An 18,121-nucleotide genomic window follows, 5' to 3' on the forward strand; every position below is an offset into this window, starting at 1 on the left:
TGGAAGTTTTGAAGTAAATTAGACTACTTGAAATCTTTTCTCTGAATCCTTTACTTCTTTTTCTTGGGACTTGGCATCCCAACAGGCAGTGAGGATTACCCCTCAAAGTAGCTCCTATAAGCACTTGTTCTGGTGAGTAAACTAGGTAAAATCATGGTTCGTAATGGCTTGCAGAAATCATTGTAGAAGAGAATTTCCCTCCTGAAAAACTGGCTGCCTGCATCTGCCAGGAAGAGCAAGAGCCCAGACAAACCATGTGGATAAACTAAACCCAACAGGGTAAGTGTCCACAGTGCACTGGTGTTTTCTAGTCATTTTATTTCAGGAAAGAGTTGTCACAAGCAAAGATGACATCCATTGCCCTTCTCCCACCATGTACAGCATATAAAAATGCACCAAAGCTGATACAAAGCAGCCGGTACTACCCATTTGCTCTCTAAATCCCTCTGTCCTTTCCTAAATTCTACAGAGAACAATTTTGCAGCAGGCCCAAGACAATCTAGTAGCTAAATGGTGTCGATATACCCAAAGGTAAGCTGTGTTCTTAGAAAGATTTCTTTCAGCTAAAATACAAAAAGCTACGAGGTTTCTTTCAGACCACGGGCCAAATCCTGAGATCTTTACTCACACTGTGCAAGTTCTCCATTTCTGCTAACACTACATCGGAGTCCTGTTCAGGTTTCCTGGAACAAGAGTTTGAGTAACAATGGAAAATATACAGCATATATAAAAATCCTCCATTATTACTTGCCTTTCTGGAAAAATGTAAGGACGGAAGTTTTGGGATCCAAAATGCACTCGTAAGAAGTACTCTCCAGCAAAAAATCTCCTGTCAAGACCAATCTTGTTCTACTCATTTGGGACTTCAATTTATTTTTCTTATAAAAACAAAACAAAACAAAAAGTCTTTTCATCATATTTCAGTGCAAATAGTAATTCTTCCCCTTCACTTTTAATGGGCATGAAAGTCTAAAGAAAAAAAAGCCTGCACATCTGTCAGAGCAGACTAGTATGGAACTGACAGAAAGGTAAATGATTGTTTGTAGCATCCCTACACTGTGCTTTGCTTGCGCTGTGCAGAATGCTCCATCAGACTTTGGAAAATACTTCCAATTTCACTGAAAGATAGGAATGCCATAGCTAGTCCTCAGCTGATGTATTGGTAATGGGTTTGCTTAAGTTTTATAAATCCTGCTGGGAATTATAAGACCTCTGCCTCCATACATAAGACATCAGGAGGAGCATTATGCAGGTACCTTCGTATTTACAGTTTGTTTTGAGATATTTCTATGAAGCAGGTTGGAGTGAGGGAAACAACGAAGAAAAACCTCACTAAAATATCACAGAAAGCACAATACAAGGAATAATCTATCTATGCATAAATATATCAAGTTTAAGGATGGGGAAAAACATGAATTTCATGAAGTCTGACATGTGTAAACCAGATCAGCCTGAAGCAATTTGCCTGACATTGTGGCAATTTACACTGTTTTGTACAATACTATTACATTATTCACTAAATGGTAGCACTAAATTAACAACGTGAAGCGTCATGGGACCTTTGCGTGCACATGGAATTACTACATTAGTGACAGCAGAATCAAAGTCTTGAATTCTCTGTGTTTAAATTGAGCTACCTCCTTGCCTTTTATGATTGTGATTTATTGAATGATCACCAATGCACAGAAGCTTTGCTTGTATTGCCTTCCATGCTTCATTAGGAAATCCTCTATAGGCAAGACAGGTTTTATTATCACTGACAAGGAACGTGATAGCATACAGATTGTTAGATAAATTCTGGAGTGTCACAGGCACAGAAGATGCTACACACTTGAACTGCACCACTGAGAGAGCTGGGAGGGGTTGTCCAGCAGGCATCTGTCCCATTACACCACACACACTGTATTTAAGTTAAGACTGGCCAGCCCATGGCCTTCTAATCAACAACTACCCTAGTATGCAACAGTGGAAAAGAACTGCATTTTGTTCTGTTCTATCAGTCACTTCTATTGCCGAAACTTCTAGGAACAAAGTGACAGGGCACAGATCCAATGAAACAAACTGTTTTTAAGTGCTTTGCATACTCTGCACAAGGTTGAGATTAGAGAAAGGCACAAACATGAGGACAGTCACAAAGTCTTGAGCGTAGTGAAAAATGACCGTTGTGCGTACTGTACTGATTTGGGCTGGAATAGAGTTAAATTTCTTCATAGCAATTTCTATAGTGTTATGTTTTGGCTTTGTGGGTTTGTGCTGAAAACTGTTGATAACAAAGGGATGTTTTAGTTATTGCTGAGCAGTGTTTACACAGAGTCAAGGCCTTCTCTGCTTCTCACACTGCCTCACCAGTGAGTAGGCTGGGGGTGCACAAGGAGTTGGGAGGGGACACAGCCGGGACAGCTGACCCCAACTGACCTGCTGTTAAATCCTGCCGGGATTGTTAAAAGGAATGTTAGAAGGGATGTTCCATACCTGTCATGGTTTAACCCCCACCGGCAACTAAGCACCACCCAGCCGCTCACTCACTCCCCCTCAGTGGGCTGGGGGAGAGAATCGGAAGGGTAAAAGTGAGAAAACTCATGGGCTGAGATAAAGGCAGTTTAATAGGTAAAGCAAAAGCCGCACACACAAGCAAAGCAAAGCAAGGAATTCATTCACTGCTTCCCATCGGCAGGCAGGTGTTCAGCCATCCCCAGGAAAGCAGGGCTCCATCACGCGTAACGGTTACTTGGGAAGAAAAACGCCATCACTCCAAACGTCCCCCCCCTTCCTTCTTCTTAAATATATTGCTTCTACACACAGACTGTAGATATTTATGAATAATCATTTCAAAATATGAAAATATTACAGACAAATAAATACTAATAAGGAGGCCTTAAGTGTTTAATTATTGAGATTTTAAAATATTAAATATTTGATCATTTTAAACCACCATTGAAATGTCCCTATTTTGGAGGCATTATTGCACCTATCTTTAGGTGTGAAAAATTCTAGCAAAGAGTTTACTCAAGGAGGATTAGAGACAAAATCTACCTATCATTTTGAATTTATGCATTTCCACCCTTCATCATAGAAAATCTGTTTCCTTACAAAATGATAGCAACAAAATAGTCCCTAGAGTTAAGGTTAGAAAGGTCACCAAGTAATTATTGACCAAGTGGTCTCTGCCTTAGAAAAATAATTTAAAATGTATATAAAGCTAAATTAAGGAGATTCCACCTGGAAGATAGTAATATATATTTAAATAATGGTGAGGAATCATTTTGCTTAATGTTTCTTTATCTGTGGCTAACTGTAATAAAATAGTTGCCTGTGAGTCACCATGCATCAAATAAAATTCTGTAGTAATTGTATAACTGAGAGTTTTCCATAGCTATGCCTGATTCCACTTTTATATTACATTATCATTCCTGTCTAAACTAGTCAAGTGCTATTACTCAGCTCAAACTAAAAAGTCTGCAATCTTATGTTTTGCTCAATGGATACTCCAGCTGTGCCCTCCTGTAAGGAGTTCAGCAAAGTTGAGTCTGTAGAATAAAAATTCAAGGGAAGAATTGGAAAATGCCAATATACTATGACTCTCTTTCACAGCATTAAGCCCTGGCTCTGGAAATACATAGTTCTTGTCCTCAACCTGTGGTCTATTTGTGTTCAACTTTTTCTATATCCTGTAAATGGCCTTGGTGTCAGAAATTAATTAGGTCTACTGTCCAAGCAGACAATCATCTTCAATCACCCATACAAGACAAATATTTCCCTTGCAGTACTAAAGAGTGAACAAACTAGGAAGGAAAAAACCAAAATAATTACAAATATAGCCTAACCCTTTCTCACATGAGCCAGAACTAAAAACTTATTACGTCAAATATGGTCATAAAAATACATGATACACTTGCATTTTACAGTGTTGATGTTTCTGATGTCAATGAGATGCAGTGTCTGGACAGTACTTCTGTAAAAAGACAAGTTATTAGCATTCACATGCTTTGCTGTATTATGTTTTGTTCTTGTATAAACATTTGTATTGTACAGTTTAATCCATCGGTCTTCTAATTCCATTTAAATTGCTCAAATTAATATCATTCTGCTTAATCCAGAGCTTTCAGGACAGAACTGTTTAAAAATGTAAAATATTTTTAAAAGATGAAAATATGATTCACAACAATTTACAATATAGAAAAAGCTGTTGAGAGCCACTCTTACAGGTATACATGGGTTCCCAAGATGCATCTTTTCATTCATACAAATAAAAAATGGCAAATCAAAAAATTCATTCATAAAGTTAATTCTCTGCTACTTAAAAATTATGAACTGAGCAAATGAGTGGCATTAAAATAGAATTAAAATTGAAGTTTTGTATCATTTCCAGAGCTAATGTAGAAAGTGGAGATTTCCTTACTATTCAAATTAACTTCTGTGTTAAGCTCTCTGACATGACTGCCATCATGCCACATTTATATTGATGTTCTTTGAGAGGTGGATCTTTGTCCACTATTAAAAAGACTGAAAACACCAATTCCAATTCTTCAGGCAGATGAATAAGCATCAGATCTTGCTTGGCTAGACCCAATTACAGTTCTATTTTTCACACTCTGGATTCTATTTACAAAACTGTAATTTAAATAATTCATATCAAAATTGTTTTACTGTTATTATTTAGAATTAACATTTAATGTGTTCTGAGGCTTCCTTTGGGATTAAAGTCTTACTCTGCTTCATAGCATCAAAGCAGAGTTAAAGGCATATCTTCAGACCAGACTGTCTATATCTCATGCATAATATGTTCACTATAATCCATAGAAATTAGCCTCCAGCATGACAACCCAGACCACCTTATTTAGGAGTCTAAGGGTATATCTACATTAGCATTTTAATCTGGATTGGGAGTGCACTTCTGAAGTGAATCTCCTGATCATGCTAATTTAATGCTGTTCAATTCTCACCCCGGCGCAGCCTCAAAGCTCACAAATTAAACTCCCTTCAGATGTAACTAAATCAGAATTTGCGCTCCAGGACTGACCCAAATATGCTCCCTCCACTAACACATATACAGGCACTGTGGCCAGACTAGAGCTAGTCCAAAGTAAAAAATGTGTAACCTAATTTTCTACAGGCTAATCTTTGCCCTGTGAGCTCATCCAGCAGAATCAACTTCCCCTTTACCTGCTTTTTCATCAGGCTTCCAGGACTCTCACTCCTGGTTATATGACTATTTCAAGAGGCACAAAGAACTATTATTTACTACATCCCATTGAATTAGAGTCAGGTTCTTCTCTATTCAGGATGAACCGAAGCCCTTCCCTTTTCCAAGCAAGCATGTTCAGTGTCCATTGGTACCATTTTCAACTACAGTCTGACAACTGTTCAGGTTTTTATGGGGTTCAGGTAGACTGCAAGATTGTTCTCACAATTTAAGATGAAGGACTAGAGCTGGTCCACAGTACAAAGGTCTGGAAAACAGTCAATACAGACACGTGATTAAATGTAGTGTGTTTTGTTTGCAAGGCTGTGGGGGCAATAGTTGGTCCATGCTGTATAAGTACTAGCTGCTCTTTTGAAGAGGTATTTAAGTGGATATGTAAGGGAAAATAGGGAAAAAAAAATATGTCACTAGGCTGTTATTGTACTCATAATTAAAGAGAGAAGATCTAATTTCCACACATATGAACAACATATACAATTACCTTTCAATTAATCTTTCCAACACCAGGAATACAGATCTAAAATTCAGCTGGTTCTGTGTTATTCTGATAATCCTCTGCTGTATTTTCCTGTTTTCTATGATAATATTTTGTTGTTTAATTTCATAGAAAACAACATGAAGCCAACTGCTGTCAGTGTAAAAAGCATTAAACATTCAGCTTAATTATTGTGCTTTGTGATGACACATTTCCAAATCCCATATAATAGCTCCATGGAAATAATGCCTTATCAGATGTAGCAAATGCCACGGGGACTAAAGCTGATGAGTACAAAGATACTAAGAGAGAGAAAAGAAACCAAGCCTCTCTGGGGAGCAGAAAAAGGTGAAACAAAAGCTTAAACAGTAAGTCCTAAAATAAAGTCAAAAGGGCACACAGAAGCATCCAGGGGGACTAGCTAGCACACAGGAGTGTGAAATGAAAGACATTGACTTAGCAGGTTCTGGAAGAAAGTATCAAAAAAAGCACCTGCCATGTAGACATGCATACAGGGTACAGCCTTATACAGCTGAAACGCCAAAGAATTGAAACAGATCAGCTAGCCAAAGATAAATATGTGATAGTGAAAAGAGACTCTTATACACACACACACTAAAGAGCAAAAAGCTATTGTTTCATATTTAAAGCCAGGATGTCCTTATAATACATTGATGTTTGTGAAGTCCTGATGTGTGTCCTTTGAAAGTGTGATCCCCATGGGTTACCACCAACAGATAAATTGGCGTTTTTATTCTAATATTTGAACCTGTCATTTTTTAACTGAAGGTCTAGGTTCAGTTCTAATTAATATGCTGCAGGGGTGGCCTCTGTGAGAAGACACCAGGGGCTGCCCACATGTCAGACAGAGACAGTTCCAGCCAGCTCCAAGCTGGACCCACCACTGCCCAAAGCTGAGCCCACCAGCAATGCTGGTGGTGCCTCTGTGATAACATATTTAAGAAAGGGTAAAAAAATGATGTGCAGCAGCTGTGAAAGAGGAGTGAGAAAATGTGAGAGAAATAGCCCTGCAAACACCAAGGTCAGTGGAGGAGGGGGAGGAGGTGCTCCAGGTGCCAGAGCAGAGATTACCCTGCAGCCCGTGGTGAAGACCATGGTGAGGCAGGTTGTCTCCCTGCAGCCCATGGAGGACCCCACGCCAGAGCAGGTGGAGATGCCCTGAAGGAAGCCGCAGCCCATGGAGAGCCCACACTGGAGCAGTTTTTCTGGCAGAAACTGTGGCCAACAGAGAGGAGTCCACACAGGAGCAGTCCATTCCGGAAGGACTGCATCCCGTGGAAGGGACCCATGCTGGAGAAGTTCTTGAAGAACTGCAGCCCATGGGAAGGATCCACATTGGAGAAGTTCGCGAAGGACCGTATCCTGTTGTAGGAACTCCACACTGGAGCAGGGGAAGAGCATGAGGAGGAAGGAGTGGCAGAGACGAAGTGTTATGAACTGACCACAACCCACAATCCCCATCCCCCTATGCCACTCAGGAGGAGGAGGTAGAAGAGTCAGGAGTGAGGCTGACCTGGGAAGAAGTAGGTGGGTGGGGGAAGGTGATTTTCCTTTTGTTTTATTTCTGACTATCTTACTCTGTTATTGACAATGAATTAAATTAATTTCCCCAAAGTCAAGTGTGCTTTGCCCATGACTGTAATTGGTAAGTGATCTCCCTGTCCTTATCTCAACCCCGAGCTTTTCCATCGTATTTTCTCCCTTTGTGCTGTTGAGGAAAGGGAGCAATAGAGCAGCTTGGTGGACACCTACCTAGCAGCCAGCCAAGATCAACCCACCACAGTGTTGTTATACCAGTACAAAACTGGTGCAAGTGAAAAAAAATAATTGCATTTTTCGTTGAAAAACAAACATTTTAAGTTAGATATAGCTCAGTTTTTGACGTAAACATTCTATGATTAGAGCTCCAGAGTTTTATAAGTTCTAAAACTCCGCTAACAAGGCACACACTCCAAAGCACCTTAGTATCACTGAGGTTGAATGTTTTCCCTCAATTTTCTTACATGTGCTTGATCAGGACACAGAAACAGACTCTTATTCTGAACTATCTCTAGAGGAGCCTGTACAGAATGATTATGTTCCAAAGTTAAATATATACAGCTGAACACATAAAGTAGATGCCATGAATCCGTCTGTATTACTGGAGTGACTCAGGTCTGCAGAAGAGGCAGACTCATCACATCCCAGGCAGAACCGCACGAGGGAGCAGTGTTCTGTGGCTTCAGGACCAGAATATTGCCAAGGAGGGAGAGAGGATGATTTTTTTTTCATTAAGTGCAGCAAATTCACTGATGAAGATCAGAATTTTCATCATTTTCCCCCAAAGACTTTTAGTGTCATGGCTAATAAGAGCCTAATTTGTTGCTTCTGAAAGGAAAGCACTTGAACCACAATTTTGCTATGTTGTGAGTCACTGTAATAACCGCTGAGCACTGACTCCCACAGTAGATGGGAATTACTGATGACAGCACTGCAGGAGGTGCTTAAAACCAGAATAGGGAAGGGGTTGTCATACCCTTGCCTTCAGCTTTCTTTTTATTAAGTTTTGTTAGATTAGGGTACATCCCACCTATTACACTGATTTAATGTAGTTCCCTTAATCTCTTCTGCACCTGACTTTAAACCCCATTTTTCCTGTTTTCTATAGAAAGCCAATTTACACATTATAAGTAAGTGCTGTCTGCTGATAGTTACATTCCTCTGAATGGAGAACTGAAAAGCTGAAGTCCTTTGAAATGTAAATCCTGGGAAGTTGTCAATGAGACTGGTGCCCTAATTCCAATCACGTTTTGCAGCATTGTAGCTTTGCTAACACTCACCTGCTTCCATTTGTGAGGTCCTGCTCGTATCTGGTCAACTTAGAATACTTGTTGGAAATCAACCTTTCCTCTCTCTTTTACCCCCATGCTGGTATGTATGTCTTAGTATTTCTTACATGTTTGATAAAAAATAATTGCTGTTCATTTTAAAGTAGTTCTAACAAGAGTTACACTTTATGGCCTGAAACAGCCAATGGGCATTCAGAAAATAGAAAGAAATATTCCACATTCACAATATACCATGCTCACACCATATGAGGATTTCTCAGGGCTACTTTCAGACAAGAAAGAAGACTTTCTGAGTAGAACCAGGGAAAGCCAGTGAGAGAAAAGTACTTCACACCTGCTGTGTTCCTCTGAACATATATTGAGAGTTTCCCATGAAGCTAAATTCAACCTTGATGAAAATGCCTGGAGCTCTGCCTACTTTAGTCTGTTAACACTAAGGTGAATTTGTTTCAGTGTTTTGAAAACTAAACAAACAAAAATGAGCTTCTTCATGTTTAAAATAATGCTGTAGTTTTTAGACAGCAACCTGTATGAAGGTGCAGCAAACCTCTATTGCCTCAGGGGCTGGAAGAGATTATATTTCAGGGAAGCACACTTTTTCTTCAAACTTGTCTGCAAAAGAAGAAAAAGTGATCTCTGGTACTCTCCACAGGCACTGGTGCCTCCAAGCTCCTCTGCCTCCTGACACATAAAAAGAACAGCCTCTCCACCCCACTGAACAGAGTGTGAAGATTGTAACAGGTTTTTCCATGAGACCTCCATCCATATTCTCCACTTCACAAAAATACGCAAGTACAAATAAAACCTTTCATGTACCACATCCAGGCAGGCATCTTGGTCTCAGTGATATACCTTGATATACATTTGCATCAACTGCAAAACAACTTTTGCAGAAGAAAAATCACTGCCAGAAAAGCACCATCTTCCAGAAGAAGCTATTTTCTAAGAGGCACACAGACAAACATAGGGGGAATCAGCCCACAGATTTCCAAATAAAATGTAATACTCAGATCTCATAACTCTGACATCCTCACAGATATGCAGACTGCACTTTGCAAAGAAATATCACCATCTGTGTGGGCATTACCCAACTACCTAGTTTTGCAAAAGTCAAAACTCAAGAGGAAAATTTTTATTCTTTTCCTGTTGTGTCAGGGTATAATGAAATGATGAGGCGAGATGGTTGTTTTCTGCAGAGAGCTAGTTGTTTTCTGTTAACTTCTAGGGAGCACAGTCTTTTCCATGATGCTGTGAAAGGTACAGGTGCTCACAAAGGAATGTGCACACTGGCAGACCCTGCATTTTTAATTGGGGTAGAGGGGGAAATGTAAGTATAGAAGGAATAATGAAGTATGCCTTACAGCTACGCACCTTGTATCTCTTGTACAAAATTCTCCTGCTGTTGGAATTAAAAGTGAGAAAGTAATATTTTCTCTTCCTGACCATGATAAAATCTGTGTATACCAGAGAACAACCTTTAGACTGAACACGTCACTCACAGGCTTTTCCAGATTAAATGAAAGCAAATGATATGAAAATGTGGTCAGGGTTCACAGTAGTTTAACATTTGCGAACAAGCTGGGTTTAGTAGGATTCCAGTTACTACTAGGTCAGTTCACTGCATTCTGGAGAAGTCTACGTATTTGGGTATATCTTGTAAGACTCCACAAACTGTACTGAATCATCTGCCACATGATAGAAAGCATCCCAGAATAGGAAAACCATATTAATGTGGTATTTTCCAAAATAACTTTCTATTAAAATAGAAATATCACAGCATAAGTTTACTGCAATTAAAACTTGTTACTTACGGAAGAAATTCCTTAGCAATAATTGGATTTTAAGCTAAACTTGTGACTTTCAATAGTAGAGTAGTCAAAGCTTTCATACATATTGAATGAAAACTTTAATACATATTGAATATAAACTTAAATTAATTTATACTATTACATGCCCTGGAATACAATCTATACTTCCATCAGAAAAGTAATCATAGACCTCAAACCTGAACAATCCAACAATATCAATAAATACTCTTCCACTCTACAAATCTGAAGTTTTTATGGCAAGATTTATAAAGAATAAATGGCAAAATTTTTTTTTTACTTTCTTTTTGCCTACTAGAGTTAAAAAGAAAGGTTAAGTCATGTAAATGCAAGAATGAGACATAGGAGTTGCTATTCCTGAATTTTTAAGTATAAATGACTCCAAAGTAACAATAATTAAGCAACACACTTGGAGATGATCGAGTTGTAGCCACTTACTTAAACAGAGACTTATTAAATGTGCACATGGTACTAGGCTTCCTTTCTTATGAGTCAAAAATACACTGATTTAAACAAAAATTTTGTTCACAAATATATTGAAAATTAAGCCTTCTTAATTCTTAATTGACAGTTAGCAACAGCAAATGAGAATTAGAGACCTGGAAAATCATAGGCATGGATAAGGGGAACTTTGCCTTATAATGTCTTGGCATACAAAGACTCACATTGCTGCTGAATGACAAGTCTTTATATTGTTAACTTGCAGGTTGTATATGTGAAATATGTGATAACACTTCCTTTACATTAAAAAATTATGGCATGGTGTGAGAAATTATGTTGTGAAAAAGATAGGAAAAATATACAGCTTTCAGGCAGTAGGATTACATCATGTCTACCACAGTGTATTACTATATATGACATGCTTAAGTGTATCAGCAGCTCCTCAAATCCGTTTGTGTTAATCATGTTTTTGAAGTTAACTCTGTGTTTTCAACGGTTCATTTTCCTAATCCAGAGCCTTGTTGAAGGAACTGAGGCCCACCCAACAGGTTTGATGCTATAAGATAGCCAATAGGTCAATGCAGACTTTTACAGATTTTTGCAATATATGAGAGAAAATCAGTAAAGTTTGTCAATCTGCAGGTCATGCAAACATCTGCTGTACCATCAAAGCAAGCAAATGTCACAATTTGGCCGCATATTATGATAGCTCAGAGAGATTTCTCTGTATGGCAAGAGGGCTTTTTGTACTAACCCTGTCAATGTGGTTAATTGCCTTTCTGAACAATCTCCTTTTTCTAAGTAAATCAGCCTGATTAATTAGGAATGACGCCAGTTGTCTCCCTGTGAATCTAGTTTCAAACAAGGACACAAAAGCAAGCATGTGATAACCATTTGATGTAGATTGCCTATGAGCCCACATCTGCCAGCCCATAATCTTCTGCAGTTTGGCCTGTCAGACAACTCTCTCAGAAAGCCAGTTCATTTTATATTTTATTGCTTGAAAGTTAGGGATCAATCATACTGTAAAAAAAATCGAGTATCCAGAATGTACTTGGAGAGAGATTTAAAGATAATTTGTCTATGCTTGATTTTGGAGGCACTGGCAAAAGAAAATTAATACATTTATCTTGGTTTCATTGTCCAGAAATCAGAGCGTATAGTAGCTCATTATTTGCAATGTTTTTAAAGTTCATTATAAGCATAGCTATATTATTGCATGAAATCTAAGACAGCATTAGTTTTTTCACTATCTATAAATAATTGTTTTACTGTGAGCCTAATTGTCAAACTAGGGTAGTTCAATTACTGTGCTAAGTAGACCTTAAGTACTCATACTGGAAACATTAATATTTTAGCACCCCAAACACAAAAGTGCTCCTGGAGTACCAAATTTATGCCTGCTACATCTCCACTGAAGTCAATGCATGAGATGGCTTTCTGCCAGGAATCCTGCAGGACTGCTTCACAGATAAATTAGGCCTTAATGGTTCGTGGTCACTGATCATGTCACTTTTACTCTTCCACAAAGCCAAACTGATGTTGATTTTTCTCATGGCATTTGAGGCAAGGATCTCATACTCTGACTGGCAAGCACTAGCAGACTTCAGCAGGTGAAGTTGGCTTGTGTTCAGATACTAAGACTGTGAAGCTGAATCCATTCAGTTTGCTGCCCTGCTGTGTAGATAGTCTCCTCCGTCAGAAAAGCAAGCTGGACAACTGTAGTGATAATATCTTAAATCACCACACCTATATCTGTTCAAGATCAATTATCAGAGATCACATTACTGCCTTGAAAAAATGTTGCTGAGACACAGTTGTCACAATGTTCATACAAGCAAGATCTTTATAGAGAGTTTATAGAGTTTATAGAGAATTAAGACTATGTCTTAATAAATTATTCAATTTTTGCATTGAGGTAGCAGTTCTTTCTTTCATAGCTCTGTTTTGTATCCATTGGATGTTTAAGAAATTATTGTTTTCTCTTTTATACAGGTATATCACAGTAACCAAAACCAACTGCTTAGTTTGGGAACTGCAGACTTTTGGCAGATCTTCTTTCATCCTGAGAATGGAGACTGGCATGGATTGGGGTGAAAGGATTGGAAACAACACACCTTTTGGACCTCTGAGGAGGACTGCCTGACCTCTTACTCAGCCTGCTGCAGTATGTTAAAAAAGCTCTGATTTGCAATGAAATAGGAGATCTGAAGGAAAATCTGATGGACAATTCCTACTGGATAGGGAACTTACAAAGCAGGCTGCAAAGGAGAGAGGAGATATTGTTGAGCAAGAATGCAAAGACCAGAGACTATTTTAAAGAGTACGTGAGTAGGAGCACTTGAGTTGCCATAGTTCAATGGCAACTCTGTAGGAACACGTGGGAACATATGGGAACATACTGAGTTGTAAAGATGAGAGTCTGAAACCTTGATGATCCCAGGGAGAGATCCTGGATCTTATTTTCACAGTCAAATCTATCTATAGTTCCTTACTTGTTGGACTGCATAATACGCAAGATACAAGCGTATCTTTCTCTGAGGAGAAAGAGGAAGCCTGTTCTTTATTACCACAGCACAGAAAGGATAGTACAGAGTAGTAAAATAATTACTTAATTGTTCCTGGGAAATCAGCTATGTGTAAGAAAGCAGAGTAAGAATGTGTCGTGGTTTAACCTCAGTCAGCAACTAAGCACCACGCAGCTGCTCACTCACTCCCCCCCACCCGGTGGGATGGGGGAGAGAATTGGAAGAGCACAAGTGAGAAAAAACTCATGGGTTGAGATAAAAACAGTTTAATAATTGAAATAAAATAATAATAATAATAATAATAGTACACAAAGCAAGTGATGCACAGTACAATTGCTCACCACCCGCCGACTGATGCCCAGCCAGTCCCCGAGCAGCGGGCCCCCCCCGGCCAGCTTCCCCCAGTTTATGTACTGAGCATGACGTCACATGGTATGGAATGTCCCTTTGGCCAGTTTGGCTGTGCCCCCTCCCAGCTTCTTGTGCACCTCCAGCCTTCTCCGTTGGTAGAGCATGGAAAACTAGAAAGTCCTTGGCTAGTGTAAGCATTACCTAGCAGCAACTAAAACATCTGTGCGTTATCAACTTTGTTCTCATCTTAAATCCAAAACACAGCACTGTACCAGCTACTAGGAAGGAAATTAACTCTATCCCTGCCAAAACCACGACAGAATGTCATTAAGAACCAAGTGGTGATGAGGCTGTGAACTGTCTTTTAAGTCAACAAGGCCAGTTACCAGACAGTACCTTACTAAAATAACATTGTCATTTGGCCTGAAGAACTGCAGCAGATATTTTGCTTTAATGAACATGCTTTTCATCAGAAGGTCATGTGGATGCATAATATAGTCCCACTTAAGTAATTGGAACAGTTCTATACATGATCAGATTTATCTTGTGGATGTATTACACACTTTGGGTCACTTCATTGTTCACTGTCCTCTTATGAGTTTTAATGGAGGTAAACTGATTAATATTCTAAAATTACAAAATCCAAAATTACTCGTAGAATGACAGCCAGCTATGTTTCAGAGCAGTAAAGTTGTTCAGGCCTATTCCAGTGCTACTCCATTATTTTGCTCAACAGCCTGTTTTAGAAAAGGTAATCATGACCAAGTAGGTAGGCCAGGTCAGTGGGACAGGGACCAGGTCAGTAGCCAGTACCAGGGCAATGGGATCAGTATGATTTGTAGGATATGGCTCTCTATTTACCTATTTTTACATATCTGTTCTATATGATTCAAAGCAGTTTAGAAATATTACTGAAAACAAGCTTCATGTTTATATTGTATTATAAGTATTATTGTTGTTGTTATTATTATTACTATGTCATTTTTCAGCTAATGAAAGTGAAGCACGGAGATGTAAAGCTAATAATTTAAAACTAACACACATATGCACATTTAGGCATCATTTAAGCAGTCTTTTCTTCTATATTACCAAATCTCCCACTGAATCTGGGAGCAACAAATGCATCTCAAAGTCAGCCTTTTATTTAGCTATCTATACCCAAGAATTTGGACCAAAAGTTATTTACCTAAGGTCACCTAGAAAATTCACAGTAGGGCAAAGAGTTTTCAAGAGCTGATCTTTAAATATAAGACAATCTAGTCTGCTGCAGCTCACAAGGTAAATATCTAGGTCTCACAAATGAAGTCACTGCGTAGTCAGCTTTCCACCCACACATAGAAATATATGCATATGTATTTGCATTGTAGACACTTGTGTTTTTCTGCTTCTTTGTATTTACACACAGAGGTGAACATAATAGGTTGTTGTTTCCTTTATTTATAGCCCTTAAGAACAGCCAAAGTCCAAAACTACCATGCTCATGCCCTATCAATCCTGTTGAAAGGTACAGTGTATGGTAGATTTAAGGAAGCAATGATGCAACATATTGACTGATTTGAGACTAGGTGTCTCAAGAGACTTATACCAGTCCTGTGGAAAGTAAAGATGGATGACTAACAGAAATGAGAAGACAAGTTGAACAACCTCCTGACAGTTCACTGATTAGAAAGAGATAATTAAAATGTTTTTTGCCATAGATTTGGCCTCATACAAATCAGCAGACCAAGTACGAAATTGATCCCAAATCAATGGAGGAAAAAGACATTGTGAAGGATGGGGAAAGAATTTGAAATGAACCTTCTGTGATAGACTGACAAAAATAAGGTAGTATCAATAGTTTAGCGGACAGCCAGGAATGGTCAGAACCACTGCTCATGCTCAGCAAGTCCTGTGATACAAATAAGTTGCTTCAGCTGTTTTAAGCAATCTCATTTACAGCATGGCATTATTTTCATCGGAGTCTGTTCTTTTCTGTTAAATTCAGTGCAATTTAATACTTTGGCTTTTTCATGGTTGTATCTTTTCTTCCATCTTTGTTAGCAACATCTTCCTATCCAGCATCTCATCTTTTGACATAACAATAGAAGTAATCTTCTATTTTGTCACAATCAATATTGTTCTTTCCTCTTGCAGAATTTTGAACATGCTCAAACCTTAACACAGGTTCTGTGTCTCCTACGCCCAGAATACAACATGAACCTTGCATCAAACAGATTGTTTCCTTCGGCTTATCCACAAAATCTCTCCTGTTTAATCATTATATCGTATTCAAAGAGATAGTCGTATCTTCTCTGGGGTGGGTTAATCTTGGCTAAAAGCCAAACGTCCACCCAGCTGCTCACTCACTCCCCCTCCTCAAAGGACAGGGGGATAAAATGGGATGAAAAAACTCAGGGGTTGAGATAAAGACAGGGAGATTGCTTATCAGCTACCAACACAGGTAAAACAGACTCAACTTGGGAAAAATTAATGTTAGTTATTTGCCAAGTAAAATAGATTTGGGTAGTGAGAAACAAAGATGAAATTAAAACACCACCTTCCCCCACCTCTTTTTCCCAGACTCAGCTTTACTCATTCACTGCTGTCTCCTCAAACTCCCCTACCCCAAGCGGCATAGGGAGACGGGGGATGGAGGGTTGTGGTCAGACCATAACAGCTCTTCTCTGCTGCTACATCCTACTCATACTTTTCCCCTGCTCTGGCATGGGGTCTGCAGTGTGGATGTCTGCGTCACCATGGTCTTCACCACAACCTGCAGGGGAATCTCTGCTCCAGCACCTGGAGCACCTCCTCCCCCTCCTTCTTCACTGATCTTGGTGTCTGCACAGATGTTTCTCTCTCATTTTTTCTGACCCCTCATACCACCATGCAGTGTTTTGCCCTGTCTTAAGTATGTTTTCCCAGAGGCACCACCATCTTGGCTGAGGGGCTCCGCTGTGTCCTGCAATGGGGCTGTTGGAGACAGATGGAACCAGCTCTCCTCACAGAGTCCTCTGCAGCCCCTCACTGCCAGCACCTTGCCATGGATACCTGGTACAGTTATTCTGATGAACACCTAGACTGATTTGATGTAGCAACTGAATAATATTTTTTTTTGTGTTCTTAATGAGTCATGCACCTAATTCTAGTGACTCAAAAACTGTTTTGAAATATTTACTATGCTACAAAAATATCTATTACATTTCAAAATTACTACATCTTAGTTGAACAGTGTAAGCCAACATTTCCTATGCTTCAGCTTAAAATCATGAATCTATATAGAGGTGTTTAGCTAATACTTAACTCTCTGTCACTGGCTTAGTAACCTGCCTGCTGAGACACTATGCCCTCTTTTTTCTGTTTGTTCATAAAAATAATGCTTCTGCGTTTTCCTACTTTGCCCTCCTAAGCTCTCGATTCTCATTACTCAGAAAAAATAGCAAAGGCATAACTAAGAGCTAGTACAATATTTAGGTGAGGAGATGCTATTTAAACCAAAATACCACAATATTTAATAACATAGCAAGCAACTGAAGAATATTGATAATTTTCTTCGGTTACAAAACACTAACAAACAATACTATCACCTATAAAAATCTAATTTTAAAACCCTTTCTATAAGAAAGTACATGCATCTGAAAGTACCATTTCTCAGGCATAACGATCAAAATTCATGTCACCAAACTTTGTGCTTCCATATTGTAGACATTCTCACAAAGCTGGAAGAATTTTCTAGACTTCCCTTACAGTCAATGGAGAAAAAAAAGGCGGATATGATCTCCTGCTACAGTAGATGAATAAAATTAGCCAGGTTTTTTATCTCTTTAAAGATGCTTATATCTTTCTTTTGAATATAAAGAGTGTCTGGACAACTAATTCAGATGCAGATGTTTAGACTTTAGATGTCTAAGTGTTTGTGTTGAGCTTAGTGGTATAGAATCATAGAATCATAGAATAGTTTGGGTTGGAAGGGACCTCTAAAGGTCATCTAGTCCTACCCCCCCTGCAATGAGCAGGGACATCTTCAACTAGATCAGGTTGCTCAGAGCCCCGACCAACCTGACCTTGAATGTTTCCAGGGATGGGGCATCCACCACCTCTCTGGGCAACCTCTGCCAGTGTTTCACCACCCTCAGCATAAAAAATTTCTTCTGTCTATCTAGCCTAAATCTACCCCCCTTTAGTTTAAAGCCATTCCCCCTTGTCCTGTCGCAACAGGCCCTGCCAACAGGCAAACTGCAACAGTTTGCCGCCATCTTTTTTATAAGCCCCCTTGAAGTACTGATAGGCTGCAATAAGGTCTCCCTGAAGCCTTCTCTTCTCCAGGCTGAACAACCCCAACTCTCTCAGCCTTCCTTCATAGCACAGGTGTTCCATCCCCCTGATCGTTTTCATTGCCCTCTTCTGGACCCACTCCAACAGGTCCGTGTCTTTCTTACGCTGAGGGCTCCAGAGCTGGACGCAGTACT

Source organism: Pygoscelis adeliae, unplaced genomic scaffold (assembly GCF_000699105.1).
Source record: "Pygoscelis adeliae isolate BGI_AS28 unplaced genomic scaffold, ASM69910v1 Scaffold141, whole genome shotgun sequence".
Lineage (NCBI taxonomy): Eukaryota > Metazoa > Chordata > Aves > Sphenisciformes > Spheniscidae > Pygoscelis > Pygoscelis adeliae.